The 5,844-nt window shown below is 48.9% G+C and overlaps 1 protein-coding gene across 1 annotated transcript in view; it reads left to right on the forward strand.

Moving 5' to 3' along the window:
• Nucleotides 1-4,336: 4,336 nt before the first annotated feature.
• Nucleotides 4,337-5,844, forward strand: part of LOC105535829 (AN1-type zinc finger protein 4-like) — a 51,261-nt gene continuing 49,753 nt past the window's right edge. The window contains exon 1 of the mRNA XM_011975045.1: nucleotides 4,337-4,472. The gene's annotated coding sequence lies outside the window, so the exon portion shown is untranslated. The remainder of the gene's footprint in view (nucleotides 4,473-5,844) is intronic.

A 5,844-nucleotide genomic window follows, 5' to 3' on the forward strand; every position in this document is an offset into this window, starting at 1 on the left:
TGAAGAGAGAACAGAGGGAGCTCCTCCTCCTTCTGTAGTCACCTACAGACTGAAGCCCACTGGCCCAGGTGGGAGCCCAGGCATGTGGCACACAATGCCCCACCCCACACATCACAATGCCCTCCCCGACAGCTCACAGTGCCCCACCCTGGCTGCCACCCCTCCCCAACAGCTCAGAATGCCCCTCCCTGGGCTACCCCGCCCTGTGGCTTATGATGTTGCTGCTCTCCTGGCCCCTCCTGCAGTGCCAGGTGGACTAAGGTTTTCATTCATCACCAGCTTCCTGAGCTTTTTAGTCCTAAGAAAAGCACAGGGTAGTTCGTTACTTGAAGCCATCTTCCTCTATGAGTTCTACACAAAGCCTCAGTAGAGTGGGCCATTAGCAACTAAGTTGAACAACTTTTACTTGCTGACTGAATATAGATACACCTGAATGGCTGACTGCTTTTGTAACTAAACACTCCTCTCCTGTCTTCCAATGAGTGGTCGTTTTTGTCTACAACTTGACCACAGCAATCCCTGGGGCCCTAGCTTACTCTCAATAAACAGTTATGGCTGTGTGTCTTGAATGACACCTTAGGACCCATCCTGCCTCCACCTCCTTCTCCATAAAATAGAAACCTAACTTGTCCCTCCATGCTCTGAAATGCTGAAACTTACCAACTCCCTTTTCTCCCCGCTATTTCTTCCTTCCATGGCAGGGACTTTCAGATTTTCCTTCTTTTACTAACAAAGCACTAAGCATGATTTTGTCATACAAAATCGAGATCCATAAAGTGGGTTACCACTGTCCTAATTCAATAAAGATGAATACTCGACATGTGGCAAGCAGTGTGCGCCTGACAGTGTCCCCACTATGCTATGCTCATTTAACCCTCAGAAACAGTCTCATTTACAGATTTTACAGAAGAAGTGGAGATGGAGAAGGTAAGTAACCTCCCCAAGGTCACATGACTGCTAAGGGTGGGGCCACAATTTGATCCCAGATAGTCTGAATTCCCCAATTCCTCAAGCATGGTTATCAGAAAATATATCAGTTTTCACACTGATATAAAGAAATACCTGAGGTTGGGTAATTTATAAAGGAAAGAGGTTTAATTGACTCACAGTTTCACATGGCTGGGGAGGCCTCAGGAAACTTATAATCATGGCAGAAGGGGAACCAGGTCCGACTAACATGGTGACCGCACAGAGTGTGAATATGTGAAGGAGCAACTGTCAAACATGTATAAAACCATCAGATCTCAGCTGGGCATGGTGGTTCACACCTGTAACCCTAGCACTTTGGGAGGCCAAGGCAGGTGGATCAATTGAGGTCAGAAGTTCGAGACTACCCTAGCCTAGAGGCATGTGCTACCACGCCTGGCTCATTTTTGTATTTTTAGTACAGACAGGGTTTTACCATGTTGGCCAGGATGGTCTCGACCTCCTGACCTTGTGATCCACCCGCCTCTGCTTCCCAAAGTGTTGGGATTACAGTTGTGAGCCACCATGCTTGGCCACATTTAAATCTTTAATAAATTTTTATTTTAGTTTGGCAAACTATGCCCTCCCCCAAACCCACTGTCAGATTTTGCTAATAAAGTATTATTGGAACACAACCATACTCATTCATTTACTTACTTTCTATTGCTGCTTTCACCCTACCTCCAATGTAAGAGTTGAGTAATTATGACAGAGACTGGATGGCTCACAGAGCCTCAGACGTTTTCTATCTGACTCTTTTATTTTATTTTTTTGAGACAGAGTCTTGCTCTGTCACCTAGGCTGGAGTGTAATCATATGATCTCAGCTCACTGCAACCTCTGTTTCTCGGCTTCAGGCGATGCTCCTGCCTTAGCCTCCCAAGTAGCTGGGATTACAGGCACCTGCCACAACACCCAGCTAATTTTGGTATTTGTAGTAGAGACGAGGTTTCACCATGTTGGCCAGGTTGGTCTCGAACTCCTGACCTCGTGATCCATCCACCTTGGCCTCCCAAAGTGCTGGGATTACAGGCTTGAGCCACCATGACTGGCCCTGCCCCTTTACATAAACAGTTTGCTGACCATTGCTCTAAGGCATCCTGTTCATTCTTGCCTTGTGGAAGTAGCAGAATGAATGTAGGTAATAGCAGGGGGAAGTGCTGAGGATGGAAACATCAGCCTCTAGAGCAGCACTGCCCCATTGAACTCTGTGGGAATGAAAACGTTCTTTATCTGCATCGACAAAGGCAGTAGCCACCAGCCACCTGGACTGCTGATCCCATTCTAGTCTGTGCTTTTTGGTGCTCTGTCGTCTTGCTGCTGACTATTCAGCCTGTCACCACAGCACAATCTTGTAGGCAGCCCAGGTTGGTCTCAGCGATCCTGGAGCTACTGACTACTTCCTTGGGTACTGTAAGATCAGATGGGGAATTACTCATATCCAGAGTCAAGATTTTTACAGCTCCCACAGGTCAACCATTTGCCCAAGTCTGCTCTGAGAGTGACATGATGACAGACGAAGGCACTTGCTAGTTGCCCACTCCTTTCCCCTATTCATTTTATGCATCTTCCTTCTGTCCTTAGGTTATTTGCGCAAATAGTTTCTTGCTCTCGGACCCAGTGTGGGTCAGAGTCAGCATTTGTTAAATATGGTGATTTTCTTTTGGAACAACTAAATCTACTCATCAATCAGTAGGATTGATTTCAGGGGATTCAGGAGACAATAGATTTAGAAAATACACAAACTGCTATTTTGAGAGGCTTGAAAGGGAGAGAGAACTTATGTAAAAAAAAAAAGTTCCCATGGTAACAACTTTTAATGCTGTTTTATTCAGTCTCCATGGTCTATCAGATAGGTTATGTAGTAACACTAATTTTACAGATGAAGCTAAAATCTGGAAGCGATGTGGAATAATGGAACGAGTTTGGATTTTTGTATTTTGCCCTACATTTAAATCTGGCTTTCCGACATAGAGCTGTTTGATTATAGGCAAATTGTTCTACTTTAATTAGCTTTTGTTTACTTCTTTGTAGACAAGGGGTTTCAAATACCAACCTTGCAGGATTGTGATGGGGAGAGAATATGTAAAGACCTTTGTCAACTATCTGGCACTCGAAAAATGGTAGATGATAATGATGAAGATGTTGTAAAGAATGAATGACTTGGCCAGGTAATGGAGCTTCCAGTATGGAGAGCCAAGGCTTTAAACACACCTGCCTGACTCCACGGTCCATGCTGTCAATTCTCCAGTGTAAACGGTTTTTACTCAGTAAGTCTCCATCACAGGCCCTATTCTAGGCTCAGGAAGGCAAAGATTATTACCATCATAACTCTGTCCCCAAAGGGCTCCAATCTATTTAGCATTAAGCATATGTAGAGTTTCAGAAGGAACCAGCGGCGAGACTGGTGAATCAAAGCTTAGTGCCTCACCATACTCCCCCAGTGTATGCTCAATAGTTCGCTGAACTGTGGAGATAAGTTGGTGGGTAGGGTCTCAGAAGAATGAGAGGACAGGAGACACAGCTTAGGTGTTTAGTTTCATATTAGACCGGCTCCTCTGAGCCAGAAGTCGAGGATGAGTGAGCCCGCACCGGGAGCGAGATGACATTCTTTGTCAGCTGAATAACCCACGTAGTGAAGGAGGTTCACGGAGTTGGAAAATCGGTAGGCGGAACGAGGCAGTGGGCTCCCATGTTAGGTTGAAAGGCAGGTGTTAGCTTGAAGCCAGTTACTGCTTACGCCGCAGCTCAGTAGCTTGGAAACTGGAGCAGGAGGCCTGGCTGGGCTTACCCAAAGCTGGGATTTGAGCCCAGGGTGTCTACTCCATTGCCTGGCCTACAGTCCTCAGTAACTTGTACGAGGACCACAGAAAGTTACCTGTTTTCACCCTTGTCTTCAACCAAGCACGGTAATGCCCCCATTTTCCAGATGAGGCAATTGAGGCCAGAAACATTAGGGGTCGTTGAAGCCCGAAGCGGATTTGTTCAGGGCAGGCTGGCCCAAACGCACCAGGAGTGCCCCTGGCTCTGGAGAGGCCACCTACTGGACAGCATCTGCCTGTATCGCCTATCCCCAGCAAATCAGGCGCCTGGAAGAGGATCCCCGGTGGGTCCGACGGAGAGCACTCCGGCAACCCCGCCGTTCCCAGCAGGCCGTGCGGCCGCCCTCAAGACGCCCGCGTGGGCAAGAGTCAGGGGTGCGGTGTTGCTAGGAATAAAAGATCAACATCCGGGCCTTGTAACCCACAACCTACAGGGAATGCCAAGAAGGCCCCAGCGCCCTGGCGCCCCTGCAACGGCCCACGTCCGGGTCCAGGCCCGCCCCACCAGCGCTGATTGGAGGGTAGCGAGAGCGTCGTCCAGCGATTGGTAGGTAGTGTCACAAAAGGGGCGGGGCGCGGCGGTCGCGGAGCGTTGTCGGTCAGTGCCTTACGTGGAGTCGCTCGTGGGGTCGCTGGGCCCTGTCGACCTGTGGGCGGGCGAGCGAGCCAGCGGACAAGACTGCAGGTGAGGCTGAGCTAGCAAGCGGCCGGCAGGGGGGGCGCCCGGGCTGCGAGCCGCTGAGCCCAGCCGCGCTGCCGCCCCCGGCCGTAGTAGGGCCGGAATGGCGCAAGGCCGGAGTGGTGTTGCCGCTCGGCGCCTGGCTGCAGGGTAGCGTCCCGTCCCCGCCCCTCGCCTTGCGGCCTGACGCCGGCCGCTGCTGCCCGGGGACCGGAGCGGCGGGTCGCCTTTGCCCAGGACACACGCTCTGGCGTTTGTTCCTTTGGGCGTGACGCCAGCTTCAGCGGGTACCCGGCTTTCCCGACGGGTGCTGATCTCCGAGTCGCTGTTGTCACGCGGTCTGCTGTGCTCCAGATTCAGGGCCATGGGTCTGGGGAGCCCGGATTGGTCTTGGAGGAGCAACGGCTGCGCAGGTGACTCGGTGGCCTCAAGTGTGTAGGTATCAGGATGGCGCGAGGAGATGCTGGCTGAAATATTTCCCAATTCCGCTTGCAGATAAACTCCGTACTTGAGCTTAGGCTACAGACAAATTAGGCGGTTGATGTGGTTCTGTACCTCGTATTTAGAACTTTAGGGATGTTTTCAGTAAAGGAAGATCTATGTCACAGTTTTAATGGCAGCTTCATATTCTGGATATCTTTATGTTTGGGAAAATGTTTCAAAGGTGATGCTCTTCTGTAGCTAAGCTTTAGAGCAGAGGATGGAGCAAATTCTGAGTTACTGAAATTACGTATTCAGCGCTATTGCCTGTTTACCTTTAACTTCCGCTTCATCTTTGGAGTTGTGTTTTTGGAACTTTTTCAGAAGAGATGAGAGAAATAGAGAAATGCTTTGGGAATTGATTTTTTCTTTTTTCTTTTTTTTTTAAGTTCTAGGGTACATGTGCACAGCGTGCAGATTTGTTACATAGGTATACATGCGCCATGTTGGTTTTTCTGCACCGATTACCTCATCGTTTACATTGGGTATTTCTCCTAATGCTGTCCCTCCCACAGTCCACCTCCCCAGACAGGCCGGTGTGTGATGTTCCCCTCCCTGTGTCCAAGTGTTCTCGTTGTTCAGTTCCCACCTCTGAGTGAGAACATGCAGTGTTTGGTTTTCTGTCCTTGTCATAGTTTGCTGAGAATGATTGTTTCCAGCTTCATTCATGTCCCTGCAAAGGACATGAATTCATCCTTTTTTTATGGCTGCGTAGTATTCCATGGTGTATATGTGCCACATTTTCTTAATCCAGTCTCTCATTGATGGACATTTGGGTTGGTTCCAAATCTTTGCTATTGTGAATAGTGCCGCAATAAACATACGTGTGCATGTGTCTTTATAGTGGCATGATTTATAATCCTTTGGGTATATACCCAGTAATGGGATGGCTGGGTCA

Source organism: Mandrillus leucophaeus, unplaced genomic scaffold, assembly GCF_000951045.1.
Source record: "Mandrillus leucophaeus isolate KB7577 unplaced genomic scaffold, Mleu.le_1.0 Scaffold1509, whole genome shotgun sequence".
In the NCBI taxonomy this organism is placed as follows: domain Eukaryota; kingdom Metazoa; phylum Chordata; class Mammalia; order Primates; family Cercopithecidae; genus Mandrillus; species Mandrillus leucophaeus.